Genomic DNA, 15054 nt, shown 5'->3' on the forward strand with positions numbered 1-15054 from the left:
AAGGGCAAATCACTTCACAGTCTCTGTAAAATGAGATTAGATCAGATGTCCTGTAAATTCTCTTCCTGATCTAAGATTTTGTGCTTCTGTTCTGAAAATATAAAGGAACTGTACTTAAAAGCATAAGGTGAATTCAACTAAAGGGAACCTTTATGTGGGTTGATTAAATCAAGGTATTTTCCTTATTTGAAATTAAAAGGTAGTGACTGAGAATAGATGATGGAAACAGCATTTTAGAAAGAGCATTTTATAAAGGCTGAAATTGCTACTTAAAGATTGGTAAAGATGTACAGTGGCATGAAATTTATCTTTAGTGTTAATGTATAGGAAATACTGTAGTAGAAGTTTGCTGTTTCTTGAACCTGTTACTTCCTGTGTTGGTTACATATAAATCATTTTTATAGAAATCTAAACCTTAAAAAAATTAACTCTTTGGGGCTGATTTTTTTTAGCTTTGTAGAAAACTCAGACCTGTAGTTAGAAGTTAACCTTTATTGAATTCCACTCTAAAACTGTGCCATCTAGAACTTTCTGCAACGAAGCAAATGTTGTATAGCTGTAGTCTTCAGTATTACAGTCACTAGCCACATGAGGCAGCTAAGCACTTGAAATATGGCTAGTGTAACCGAAATTTTAAATTTTATTTAATTTTAATTAATTTAAATAGCCACATGTGACTAGCTGCTGGGACAGAGTTGTTCTATGAAATGCTAAGCACTGTGCCATAGCATAATTAGAAGACTTCAGTTCTAGTTCTCTACTGTGTCATTTCTGATTACTGCCCTTTACCCACTTTGGACTTAGCCTTCCCTTCAGTCTTATTTTATTTATATTTTGGCCTCATACTGGATCTTTGCGTAGCCTGGAATCGTCTTCCTAGCCAATGAAAATCTTAGCCTCGAAGGCACAGCTTAAATGCCACCTCCTGCAAAGCTTTTCCTGATCCTCTGGACTATAGCAAAGGCATTCTTATTATTTACATGACCTGTGGTAAGTCTTTTAACCCTTTTGATTCTTAATCTGTCATATGAGGTACCTATGTACCTCACAGTGTGGTTTTTTTGTGTGTGGGAGGGGTGATGAGGTGTGGGGGTCAGATGAAATGGTGTATGTAAAAGCGCTTTGATAATTTTCAAGAATACACAACTGTAAGCTGATGATGTGGTGTGAAAACTGAGTCTCAGAAAGATTGACTTTCCCACCGTCTCCCATTTTCTGCCTCACTTTACTTAATACTTCAATCCCAGTAATTATTTAGCTACATTGGTTTTTGTAATCTCTAATCGTAATTTCCTTCTTGACTAGTTTCAAGTCTGTAGTCTACCACTGAAATCATTTCTTTGCCTGCACATCAACTGCTTGCTCATCTCTCTTCTAATTGTGCTAGCCTGGTGAAACTCTCAACCTAGCTGAAATCTTTACTCTCTGCCTTGTTAGTTTCTCCAGTCAGGCAGCTGAATGCTGATTGATGTCACTGTAATTCAAGATTAGTAAATACAAGTGGCTCTTGGTACTACTCTGAAATCATACATTTTCCTAGTTAGTGGTTCTCAAACTGTTTGGTCTTGGAACGTTTTTGTGCCCTTAAAAATTATTGAGGGGACTTCCCTGGTGGTCCAGTGGTTAAGAATCCATCTTGCAATGCAGGGGATGCTGGTTCGATCCCTGGTTGGGGAACTAAGATCCCACATGCCAGGGGCAACTAAGCCCACGCGCTGAAACTACAGAGCCCACGCTGTCTGGAGCCCGTGTGCCGCTACTAGAGAGAAGCCCATGTGCCGCAATGAAGAGCCCATGCGCTGCAACGAAAAATCCCACGTGCCTCAACTAAGACCTGATGCAGCCAAAAAATAAAATAAATCAATATTAAAAAAGATTGTTTTTTAATTATTGAGCACTACAGTGAGCTTTTCTTAATGTGGGTTTTATCTGTCAATATGTATTTGGTTAAAAATTAAAACTGAGAAATTTAAAAATGCTTTAATTCCTTCAAAAATAATAAACCTATTACATATTTTTATGAAAAATAGGTGTTTCCTATAAAAAATTTAGTGGTAAGAGTAGCATTGTGTCTTATTTTGTGAATGTCTTTAATGTCTACCTTAATTGACAACAACTGGATTTTCATACCTGCTTCTGCATTCAGCCTGCTGAGTATCATGTTTTATAGCCTCTGGAAAATCTACCATATACTCATGACAGAATGAGAATGAAAAAGACAAATAAGATCTTAGTATGACTGAAAATAGTTTTGACTTCATGAACAACCAGAAAAGGTCTTAGGTAATCTAAAGGGTCTCACTTTGGGTACTGTTACTTCAGTCTATCTACTCTTTCCCCACAATTGTTTTACACCTTATTTCTTTTTACGCTTCTAGGACCTCCTCTTATCTCATATGAAATCCTTTCTGTTTTAAAGAGAAAAGAGAAGTAGTCAGAAAAGAACTTTCACCACCATTATCTACCAACCTATCTGTCTGTACTGGTAGTCTCTGCCTGCTATAGCTGATGCACAATGAAGGGCCAACAGTATCTCTTCTAGTCCTGTCCCATACTGCCTCTTCTCAACAGTTGTCCCTTCTCTTGTCTCTTAAATTTTTTCAGTCATTTCAGTCAGCGTAAAAATATGCTATAACATCTCCCATTAAAAAAGTACTCTCCCTGACCCATCATCTTTCTTGAGCTGCTTGCTGTCTGATCTCTTTCTCTGCCCTTATGGTAAAGATTCTCACAAAAGTTACAGGTATAATAAATGTTTTCCAGTCCCTCTCCTATTCTCACTTTTTTATAAAAACAGCCTTACTGGGCATAAGTGGCATATAATAAGCTTCACATATTTAAGGTGTACAGTTTGTTAAGTTTTTTTTTTTTTTTTTTAACATCTTTATTGGAGTATAATTGCTTTACAATGGTGTGTTAGTTTCTGCTTTATAACAAAGTGAATCAGTCATACATAAACATATGTTCCCATTGTCTTCCCTGTTGCGTCTCCCTCCCTCCCACCCTCCCTACCCCACCCCTCCAGGCTGTCACAAAGCACCGAGCCAATATCCCTGTGCCATGCGGCTGCTTCCCACTAGCTATCTACCTTACTACGTTTGTTAGTGTGTATATGCCCATGACTCTCTCTCGCCCTGTCACAGCTCACCCTTCCCCCTCCCCATAACCTCAAGTCCGTTCTCTAGGAGGTCTGCGTCTTTATTCCTGCTTTACCCCTAGGTTCTTCATGACATTTTTTTTTCTTAAATTCCATATATATGTGTTAGCATACGGTATTTGTCTTTTTCTTTCTGACTTACTTCACTCTGTATGACAGACTCTAGGTCTATCCACCTCATTACAAATAGCTCAATTTCGTTTCTTTTTATGGCTGAGTAATATTCCATTGTATATATGTGCCACATCTTCTTTATCCATTCATCCGATGACGGGCACTTAGGTTGTTTCCATCTCCGGGCTATTGTAAATAGAGCTGCAATGAACATTTTGGTACATGACTCTTTTTGAATTTTGGTTTTCTCAGGGTATATGCCCAGTAGTGGGATTGCTGGGTCATATGGTAGTTCTATTTGTAGTTTTTTAAGGAACCTCCATACTGTTCTCCATAGTGGCTGAACCAATTCACATTCCCACCAGCAGTGCAAGAGTGTTCCCTTTTCTCCACACCCTCTCCAGCATTTATTGTTTCTAGATTTTTTGATGATGGCCATTCTGACTGGTGTGAGATGATATCTCATTGTAGTTTTGATTTGCATTTCTCTAATGATTAATGATGTTGAGCATTCTTTCATGTGTTTGTTGGCAGTCTGTATATCTTCTTTGGAGAAATGTCTATTTAGGTCTTCTGCCCATTTTTGGATTCGGTTGTTTGTTTTCTTGTTATTGAGCTGCATGAGCTGCTTGTAAATTTTGGAGATTAATCCTTTGTCGGTTGCTTCATTTGCAAATATTTTCTCCCATTCTGAGGGTTGTCTTTTGGTCTTGTTTATGGTTTCCTTTGCTGTGCAAAAGCTTTGAAGTTTCATTAGGTCCCATTTGTTTATTTTTGTTTTTATTTCCATTACTCTAGGAGGTGGGTCAGAAAGGATCTTGCTGTGATTTATGTCATAGAGTGTTCTGCCTATGTTTTCCTCTAAGAGTTTGATAGTTTCTGGCCTTACATTTAGGTCTTTAATCCATTTTGAGCTTATTTTTGTGTATGGTGTTAGGGAGTGATCTAATCTCATACTTTTACATGTACCTGTCCAGTTTTCCCAGCACCACTTATTGAAGAGGCTGTCCTTTCTCCATTGTACATTACTGCCACCTTTATCAAAGATAAGGTGTCCATATGTGCATGGGTTTATCTCTGGGCTTTCTATCCTGTTCCATTGATCTATCTTTCTGTTTTTGTGCCAGTACCATACCGTCTTGATAACTGTAGCTTTGTAGTATAGTCTGAAGTCAGGGAGCCTGATTCCTCCAGTTCCTTCTTTCGTTCTCAATATTGCTTTGGCTATTCGGGGTCTTTTGTGTTTCCATACAAATTGTGAAATTTTTTGTTCTAGTTCTGTGAAAAATGCCAGTGGTAGTTTGATAGGGATTGCATTGAATCTATAGATTGCTTTGGGTAGTAGAGTCATTTTCACAATGTTGATTCTTCCAATCCAAGAACATGGTATATCTCTCCATCTATTTGTATCATCTTTAATTTCTTTCATCAGTGTCTTATAATTTTCTGCATACAGGTCTTTTGTCTCCTTAGGTAGGTTTATTCCTAGATATTTCATTCTTTTTGTTGCAATGGTAAATGGGAGTGTTTTCTTGATTTCACTTTCAGATTTTTCATCATTAGTATATAGGAATGCCAGAGATTTCTGTGCATTAATTTTGTATCCTGTCACTTTACCAAATTCATTGATTAGCTCTAGTAGTTTTCTGGTAGCATCTTTAGGGTTCTCTCTGTATAGGATCATGTCATCTGCAAACAGTGACAGCTTTACTTCTTCTTTTCCGATTTGGATTCCTTTTATTTCCTTTTCTTCTCTGATTGCTGTGGCTAAAACTTCCAAAACTATGTTGAATAAGAGTGGTGAGAGTGGGCAACCTTGTCTTGTTCCTGATCTTAGTGGAAATGCTTTCAGTTTTTCACCATTGAGGATGATGTTTGCTGTGGGCTTGTCATATATGGCCTTTATTATGTTGAGGAAAGTTCCCTCTATGCCTACTTTCTGCAGGGTTTTTATCATAAATGGGTGTTGAATTTTGTCAAAAGCTTTGTCTGCATCTATCGAGATGATCATATGGTTTTTCTCCTTCAATTTGTTAATATGGTTTATCACATTGATAGATTTGCGTATATTGAAGAATCCTTGCATTCCTGGAATAAACCCCACTTGATCATGGTGTATGATCCTTTTAATGTGCTGTTGGATTCTGTTTGCTAGTATTTTGTTGAGGATTTTTGCATCTATGTTCATCAGTGATATTGGCCTGTAGTTTTCTTTCTTTGTGACATCCTTGTCTGGTTTTGGTATCAAGGTGATGGTGGCCTCGTAGAAGGAGTTTGGGAGTGGTCCTCCCTCTGCTATATTTTGGAAGAGTTTGAGAAGGATAGGTGTTAGCTCTTCTCTAAATGTTTGATAGAATTCGCCTGTGAAGCCATCTGGTCCTGGGCTTTTCTTTGTTGGAAGATTTTTAATCACAGTTTCAATTTCAGTGCGTGTGATTGGTCTGTTCATATTTTCTATTTCTTCCTGATTCAGTCTTGGCAGGTTGTGCATTTCTAAGAATTTGTCCATTTCTTCCAGATTGTCCATTTTATTGGCATAGAGTTGCTTGTAGTAATCTCTCATGATCTCTTTTATCTCTGCAGTGTCAGTTGTTACCTCTCCTTTTTCATTTCTAATTCTATTGATTTGAGTCTTCTCCCTTTTTTTCTTGATGAGTCTGGCTAGTGGTTTATCTATTTTGTTTATCTTCTCAAAGAACCAGCTTTTAGTTTTATTGATCTTTGCTATTGTTTCCTTCATTTCTTTTTCATTTATTTCTGATCTGATTTTTATGATTTCTTTCCTTCTGCTAGCTTTGGGGTTTTTTTGTTCTTCTTTCTCTAATTGCTTGAGGTGCAAGGTTAGGTTGTTTATTCGAGATGTTTCTTGCTTCTTAAGGTGGGCTTGTATTGCTATAAACTTCCCCCTTAGAACTGCTTTTGCTGCATCCCACAGGTTTTGGGTCGTTGTGTCTCCATTGTCATTTGTTTCTAGGTATTTTTTGATTTCCTCTTTGATTTCTTCAGTGATCTCTTCATTATTAAGTAGTGTATTGTTTAGCCTCCATGTGTTTGCATTTTTTACAGATCTTTTCCTGTAATTGATATCTAGTCTCATGGCATTGTGGTCAGAAAAGATACTTGATACAATTTCAATTTTCTGAAATTTACCAAGGCTTGATTTGTGACCCAAGATATGATCTATCCTGGAGAATGTTCCATGAGCACTTAAGAAAAATGTGTATTCTGTTGTTTTTGGATGGAGTGTCCTATAAATATCAATTAAGTCCATCTTGTTTAATGTATCATTTAAGGCTTGTGTTTCCTTATTTATTTTCATTTTGGATGATCTGTCCATGGGTGAAAGTGGGGTGTTTAAGTCCCCTACTATGAATGTGTTACTGTTGATTTCCCCTTTTATGGCTGTTAGTATTTGCCTTATGTATTGAGGTGCTCCTATGTTGGGTGCATAAATATTTACAATTGTTATATCTTCTTCTTGGATCGATCCCTTGATCATTATGTAGTGTCCTTCTTTGTCTCTTTTAATAGTCCTTATTTTAAAGTCTATTTTGTCTGATATGAGAATTGCTACTCCAGCTTTCTTTTGGCTTCCATTTGCATGGAATATCTTTTTCCATCCCCTCACTTTCAGTCTGTATGTGTCTCTAGGTCTGAAGTGGGTCTCTTGTAGACAGCATATATAAGGGTCTTGTTTTTGTATCCATTCAGCTAATCTGTGTCTTTTGGTGGGAGCATTTAGTCCATTTACATTTAAGGTAATTATCGATATGTATGTTCCTATTCCCATTTTCTAAATTGTTTTGGGTTTGTTATTATAGGTCTTTTCCTTCTCTTGTGTTTCTTGCCTAGAGAAGATCCTTTAGCATTTGTTGTAAAGCTGGTTTGGTGGTGCTGAACTCTCTCAGCTTTTGCTTGTCTGTAAAGGTTTTAATTTCTCCATCAAATCTGAATGAGATCCTTGCTGGGTAGAGTAGTCTTGGCTGCATGTTTTTCTCCTTCATCATTTTCAGTATGTCCTGCCACTCCCTTCTGGCTTGTAGGGTTTCTGCTGAGAGATCAGCTGTTAACCTTATGGGGATTCCCTTATGTGTTATTTGTTGTTTTTCCCTTGCTGCTTTTAATATGCTTTCTTTGTATTTAATTTTTGACAGTTTGATTAATATGTGTCTTGGCGTATTTCTCCTTGTATTTATCTTGTATGGGACTCTCTGTGCTTCCTGGACTTGATTAACTATTTCCTTTCCCATATTAGGGAAGTTTTCAACTATAATCTCTTCAAATATTTTCTCAGTCCCTTTCTTTTTCTCTTCTTCTTCTGGTACCCCTATAATTCGAATGTTGGTGTGTTTAATGTTGTCCCAGAGGTCTCTGAGTCTGTCCTCAGTTCTTTTCATTCTTTTTTCTTTATTCTGCTCTGCAGTAGTCATTTCCACTATTTTATCTTCCAGGTCACTTATCCGTTCTTCTGCCTCAGTAATTCTGCTATTGATCCCATCTAGAGTACTTTTAATTTCATTTATTGTGTTGTTCAACGTTGCTTGTTTCATTTTTAGTTCTTCTAGGTCCTTGTTAACTGATTCTTGCATTTTGTCCAATCTATTGTCCATTCTATCTCCAAGATTTCGGATCAACCTTACTATCATTATTCTGAATTCTCTTTCAGGTAGACTGCCTATTTCCTCTTCATTTGTTAGGTCTGGTGCATTTTTATCTTGCTCCTTTATCTGCTGTGTGTTTTTCTGTCTTCTCATTTTGCTTATCTTACTGTGTTTGGGGTCTCCTTTTTGCAGGCTGCAGGTTCGTAGTTCCTCCTGTTTTTGATGTCTGTCTCCAGTGGCTAAGTTTGGTTCAGTGGGTTGTGTAGGCTTCCTGGTGGAGGGGACTAGTGCCTGTGTTGTGGTGGATGAGGCTGGATCTTGTCTCTCTAGTGGGCAGGTTCACGTCTGGTGGTGTGTTTGGGGGTGTCTGTGGCCTTATTATGATTTTAGGCAGCCTCTCTGCTAATGGGTGGGGTTGTGTTCCTGTTTTGCTAGTTGTTTGGCATAGGTTTTCCAGCACTGTGGCTTGCTGGTCGTTGAGTGAAGCTGGGTGCTGGTGTTAAGATGGAGGTCTCTGGGAGATTTTCGCCGTTTGATATTATGTGGAGCTGGGAGGTCTCTTGTTGATCAGTGTCCTGAAGTTGGCTCTCCTACCTCAGAGGCAGAGCCCTGCCTCCTGGCTGGAGCACCAAAAGCTTTTCATCCACACGGCTCAGGATAAAAGGGAGAAAAAGTAGAGGGAATTAGTAGAAGTATGAGGAAGGAAGGAAGGAAGAAAGAAAGAAAGAAGCAAAGAAGGAAAGAAGGCAAGAAGGAAAGAAAGGGAGGGAGGGAGGGAGGAAGGAAGGAAGGAAGGAGGGAAAGAAGGAAAAAAGACAGAAAGAAAGAAGATACAGTAAAAATAAAATAAAGTATAATAAAGTTATTGAATTAAAAAATTCTTATTTAGAAAAAAAAAAGGGACGGAAAGAACCTTAGGACAAATGTTGGAAGCAAAGCTATACAGACAAAATCTTACACAGAAGCATACACATACACCCTCACTAAAAGAGGTAAATGGGGAAAAATCCTAAACCTTGCTGTCAGAGACCACCTCCTCAATTTGGGATGATTCGTTGTCTAAAGGAGGGAAGGAAGGACGGAAAGAAAGAAAGAAAGAAAGAACGAAGGTAAAGTATAATAACGTTATTAAAATTAATTATTAAGAAAAAAATTAAAAAAAAACATGGACGGATAGAACCCTAGGACAAATGGTGGAAGCAAGACTATACAGACAAGATCTCACACAGAAGCATACACATACACATTCACAAAAAGAGGAAAGGGGAAAAAATCATAGATCTTGCTCCTAAAGTCCACTTCCTTAATTTGGGATGATTGGTTGTCTATTCATGTATTCCACAGATGCAGGGTACATCAAGTTGATTGTGGAGCTTTAATCCGTTGCTTCTGAGGCTACTGGGAGAGATTTCCCTTTCTCTTCTTTGTTCTCACAGCTCCCAGGGCTCAGCTTTGGATTTGGCCCTGCCACTGCGTGTAGGTCGCTGGAGGGCGTCTGTTTTTTGCTCAGACAGGGCGGGGTTAAAAGAGCCGCTGATTGTGGGCTCTGGCGCACTCAGGCCGGCGGGGACGGAGGGGCACAGAGTGCGGGGCGGGCCTGCGGTGGCAAAGGCCGGCGTGACTTTGCACCAGCCTGAGGCGCGCTGTGCGCTCTCCCGGGGAAGTTGTCCCTGGATCCCGGGAACCTGGCAGTGGCGGGCTGCACAGGCTCCGCGGAAGAGGGGTGTGGAGAGTGACCTGTGCTCGCACACAGGCCCCTCGGTGGCGGCAGCAGCAGCCTTAACGTCTCCTGCCCGCCTCTGGGGTCCGCGCTTTTAGCCGCGGCTTGCGCCCGTCTCTGGATTCCGCGCTTTCAGCCGCGGCTCGCGCCCGTCTCTGGATTCCGCGCTTTCAGCCGCGGCTCGCGCCCGTCTCTGGATTCCGCGCTTTCAGCTGCGGCTCGCGCCCGTCTCTGGGGTCCGCGCTTTCAGCCGCGGCTCGCGCCCGTCTCTGGGGTCCGCGCTTTCAACCGCGGCTCGCGCCCGTCTCTGGGGTTCGCGCTTTTAGCCGCGGCTCGCGCCCGTCTCTGGAGTTCCTTTAAGCAGCGTTCTTAAACCCCTCTCCTCACGCCCCAGGAAACAAAGAGGGAAGGAAAAGTCTCCTGCCTCTTCGGCAGGTGCAGGCTTTTCCCCGGACTCCCTCCCGGCTAGCTGTGGTGCACTAACCCCTTCAGGCTATGTTCAAGCCGCCAACCCCAGTCCTCTCCCTGCGCTCCGGCCTCAGCTCGCAACCCCGCCCGCCCCGGCGGTTGAGCAGACAAGCCTCTCGGGCTGGTGAGTGCCGGTCGGCACCGATCCTCTGTGCGGGAATCTCCCCGCTTTGCCCTCCGCACCCCTGTTGCTGTGCACTCCTCCGCAGCTTCGAAGCTCCCCCCTCCGCCTCCCGCAGTCTCCGCCCGCGAAGGGGCTTCCTAGTGTGTGGAAACTTTTCCTCCTTCACAGCTCCCTCCCACTGGTGCAGGTGCCGTCCCTATTCTTTTGTCTCTGTTTTTTCTTTTGCCCTACCCAGGTACGTGGGGGGTTTCTTACCTTTTGGGAGGTCTGAGGTCTTCTGCCAGCCTTCAGTAGGTGTTCTGTAGCAGTTGTTCCACGTGTAGATGTATTTCTGGTGTGTCTCTGGGGAGGAGGGTGATCTCCGCGTCTTACTCTTCCGCCATCTTCCGCTTTCTCCCCTGTTAAGTTTTAACAAAGGTATATACACTGTTGAGTCATCACTGCAATGAAGATAGTGAATGTTATCCATCACTCCCAAAAGTTTCTTTGTGTCCCCTATAAACCATCCATTTCATCCCTTCCTAACCCTCTTCCCCCAAGTAAGCACGGATCTGCTTTCTGTCACTATAAAGTAGTTGGCAATTTCTAGAGTTTTATATAAATTGAAACATACTCTATGTATGTCTTTTTCTGTCTTCTTCCAACATAATTATTTTGAAATTCATCCAGATTGTTGCATATATCAGTTTATTTCCTTTTATTGCTGAGTAGTATTTGGTTGTATGAGTATTCCTTTTAAAATTTTTTAAAAGACTTTATTTTTTAATAGCAAAATTGAATAGGATGTACAGTTTCTGTATCCCCCTTGGTCCATGTGTGTCTCCCCTTCCTCCCTGCAACATCCCGTACCAGAGTGGTGTACTTGTTACAGTCAATGAACCTGCACTGACATAACCCAAAGGCTGTAGTTTATATTAGGGTTCACGCTTAGTAATGTACATTCTGTGGGTTTTGGTAATTGTATAATGACATGTATCTACCATGATAGTATGCCAGGATAGTTTCACTGCCCTAAAAATTCTGTGTTTCACCTGTTCATTTCTCTATCCCCTCTAACCCCAGGCAACCACTGATCTTTTTAGTGTCTTCATAGTTTTACCTTTTCCAGAATATCATACAGTTGGAATCATTTAATATGTATCCTTTGCAGATTGGCTTTTAAATTTAACAATATGCACTTAAGGTGTCTCCGTGTCTTTTTGTGGCTTGGTAGCTCATTTCATTTTAGCACTGAATAATACTTCATTGTCTGGATGTACCACAATTTAGTTATCCATTCTCCTACTAAAGGACAACTTGGTTGCTTGTGTGTTTTGGCAATTATGAATAAAGCTCTGTAAACACCCATGTGCAAGTTTCTGTGTGAGCGTAAGTTTTCTACTCATTTGGGTAAATACCAGGGAGCACAGTTTCTGGATTACATGGTAAGAGTATATTTCATTTTGTAAGAAACCACCAAACTGTCTTCCAAAGTGGCTGTACCATTTTTCATTCCAACCAGCAATGAATGGGAGTTCCTGTTGCTCCACAACTTTGTTAGCATTTGTTGTTGTCAGTGTTTGGATTTTGGCCATTCTCATAGGTGTGTAATGATATCTCATTATTGTAATTTGCAATTCCTTAATGATATGATGTTAAGCATCTTTTCATATACTTATTTGCCATCTGTATATCTTCCTTGGTAAGGTGTTTGTTAAGGTCTTTGGTCATTTTTGAATTGAGTTTTTTGTTTTCTTGCTGAGTTTTAAAAGTTCTTTGTGTATTTTGGTTAATAGTCCTTTATTACATATGTATTTTGCAAACATTTTCTCCTAGTCTGTGGCTTGTCTTCTCATTTTCTTGATTATGTCTTTTGCAGAGCAGAAGTTTTCAATGTTGATGATGGCCAGCTTATCGTTATTTCATTTATGGAACATGTCTTTGATGTTGTATCTAAAATGTCATCACCATACCCAAGGTCATCTAGATTTTTTCATATGTTATAGGCTAGGGGTTTTCTGTTTTGTGTTTTACATTGAGGTCTGCAATCCATTTTTAGTTAGTTTTTATGAAGGATGTAAATTCTGTGTCTTGATTTATATTTTTGCATGTGGATGTCCAGTTGTTCCAGCACTACTTGTTGAAAAGACTCTCTTTGCTCCATTACATTGCCTTTGTTTCTTTTAGAGATCAATTGACTATAGTAAAATTAATCTATTTCTGGGGTCTCTGTTCTATCAATCTGTTCTTTCACCAGTGTCACTGTCTTGATTACTATATCTTTATAGTCAGTCCTCAAGTCATATGTCACTGTCTTGATTACTATATCTTTATAGTCAGTCTTGAAGTCATATGGCATGTGTTCTGACCTTGTTCTTTTCTGTCAGTATTGTGTTGGCTATTCTGTATCTTCTGTTTTTCCGTATACGTTTAGAATCAGTTTGTCAATATCCACAAAGCAATTTGTTGGGAGCAAGGATCATGTTGAACCTATAGATCAAGATGGGAAGAACTGACATCTTGACAAAATTGATTCAGTATTTTGTGGAATATTCCATGGAATATTCCACGTTTATTTAGTTCTTTAGTTTTCCTTATATAGATCTGGTACATATTTTGTTAGATTTATACCAAAATATTTTATTTTTTGGGTGCTAATGTAAATGATACTGTGTTTTTAATTTCAAATTCTATTTGTTTATCATTAATATTATAGGAAAGCAGTTGTATCCTACAAGCTTGCTATAATTGCTTATTAGTTTGAGGAGTTATTTTGTTGATTCTTTCTGATTTTCTACATAGATGATCATGTGATTTGTGAACAATGTTTTATTTCTTCTTTTCTAATCAGTATATTATTTATTTCCTATTCTTATTGCACCAGTATGATGTTGAAAAGGTACAACAGTGGGAACATCCTTGACTTGTTCCCGATCTTATGGTGAAAGCTTCTAGTTTCTCACCATTAAGTATGGTGTTAGCTGCAGGTTTTTTAAATAAATGTTCTTTATCAAGTTGAAGAAGATTCCTTCCTACTTGAGTATTCCTTTTTATTGCTGAGTAGTATTTCATTGTACAGGTATACCACAATTTGTTTATTCATTCACCTGTTGATGGACATTTGGGTTGGTTCCAGTTTCTGGCTGCTAAGAATGAAGCTGCTATGAACATTTGTGTACAAGTCTTTGTATAGGCACAAGCTTTTTTTCCCCCTACTGAGTAAAGATAAAGGAGTGAAGTTGGTGGATGATATGGTACTTGTATGTTAAAGAAACTGCCAAATTATCTTCCAGTGAGGAGGTACCATTTTACAGTTCAACCAGCAATGTAGGAGAGTTCATTTTTCCACATTTTCTCCAACACTTGGTGGTGTCAATCTTTTTAAATTTTAGCTACTCTAATAGATATGTAGTGGTGTCTTATTGTGGCTTTAATTTGCATTTCCCAGATGATGTTGAACATCTTTTCACGTGCTATTTAGTGATGTGTCTGTTACAATCTTTTGCCCATTTTTATTGACCTGCTTTGTATTTATGGAGTTTTGATAATTCTTTATGTATTTTGAATTCAAGTGCTTTATCACCTATAAATCCTTTATCAGATTTGATTTGCAAAAGACATTTTCGCAGTAAGTGGCTTGTCTTAAGAAGTGTCTTTTGAAGAACAGAAAATTGTAAATTTTATGAAATCCACTGATTGTGCTTTTGATAACATATCTAAGAAAATATTTGCCAAGCTAAGGTCACAAAAATTTACATTTGTATTTCCATATTAATTTTAGCAGTAGCTTGTCAGTTTTTATAAAAAGGTTGATTGGATTTTGATTGGGATTGTGTTGAATCTATAGATCAATTTACAGAGAATTAATGTTTTAAATATACTGAGCACTCCCTCTTACAAGAGCAACGGAATCACCACTAACTGCTGAATAGTCATCGACAGGAAAACACTGGAACTCACCAAAAAATATACCCCACATCCAGAGACAAAGGAGAAGCTGCAATGAGATGGTAGGAAGGGTGCAATCACAATAAAATCAAATCCCAACTGCTGGGTGGATGACTTACAAACTAGAGAACACTTGTACCACAGATATCCAACCACTGGAGTGAAGGTTCTGAGCCCCACGTCAGGCTTCCCAACTAGTGGTCTGGCAACGGGAGGAGGAATTCCTAGAGAATCAGATTTTGAAGGCTAGCGTGATTTGATTGCACAACTTCGACAGGAGTGGGGGAAACAGAGACTCCACTCTTGGAGGGCACACACAAAGTAGTGTGTGCATCAGGACCCAGGGGAAGGAGCACTGGCCCCTTGGAAGACTGAACATGCTACTGTTGGCGGGTCTCTTGCAGAGGCAGGGGGTGGCCATGGCTCACCGTGGGGTCAGGGACACTGGCAGCAGAAGTTCTGGAAAGTACTCCTTGGTGTGAACCCTTCCAGAGTCCACCATTAGCCAAAGAGCTGGGTAGGCTCCAGTGCTGGGGTGCCTTCGTTAGGCACCCCAGCACTGGAGTGCCTACTTCAGGGAGTACTCCTTGGCATGAGCCGTCCCAGAGTCCACCATTAGCCCCACCAAAGAGCCCAGATAGGCTGTAGTGCTGGGGCGCCTCAGGCCAAACAACCAACAAGGAGGGAACCCAGCCCCACCCATCAGCAGACAAGTGGATTAAAGTTTTACTGAGCTCTGCCCACCAGAGCAACACCCAACTCTACCCACCACAAGTCCCTCCCATCAAGAAGCTTGCACAGGCCTCTTAGATACCCTCATCCACCAGAGGGCAGAAAGCAGAAGCAGGAAGAACTACAGTCCTGCATCCTGTGGAACAAAAACCACATTCACAGAAAGATAGACAAAATGAAAAGGTGGAGGACTATGTACCAGATGAAAGAA

At 40.0% G+C, this 15054-nt stretch overlaps 1 protein-coding gene across 4 annotated transcripts in view; it reads left to right on the top strand.

Moving 5' to 3' along the window:
• The window catches only part of LOC115842124 (nectin-3), a 145440-nt gene that overhangs the window by 16709 nt on the left and 113677 nt on the right, over nt 1-15054 (top strand). The gene's annotated exons all lie outside the window — the stretch shown is intronic.

This window comes from Globicephala melas, chromosome 4 (genome assembly GCF_963455315.2).
Source record: "Globicephala melas chromosome 4, mGloMel1.2, whole genome shotgun sequence".
In the NCBI taxonomy this organism is placed as follows: Eukaryota; Metazoa; Chordata; class Mammalia; order Artiodactyla; family Delphinidae; genus Globicephala; species Globicephala melas.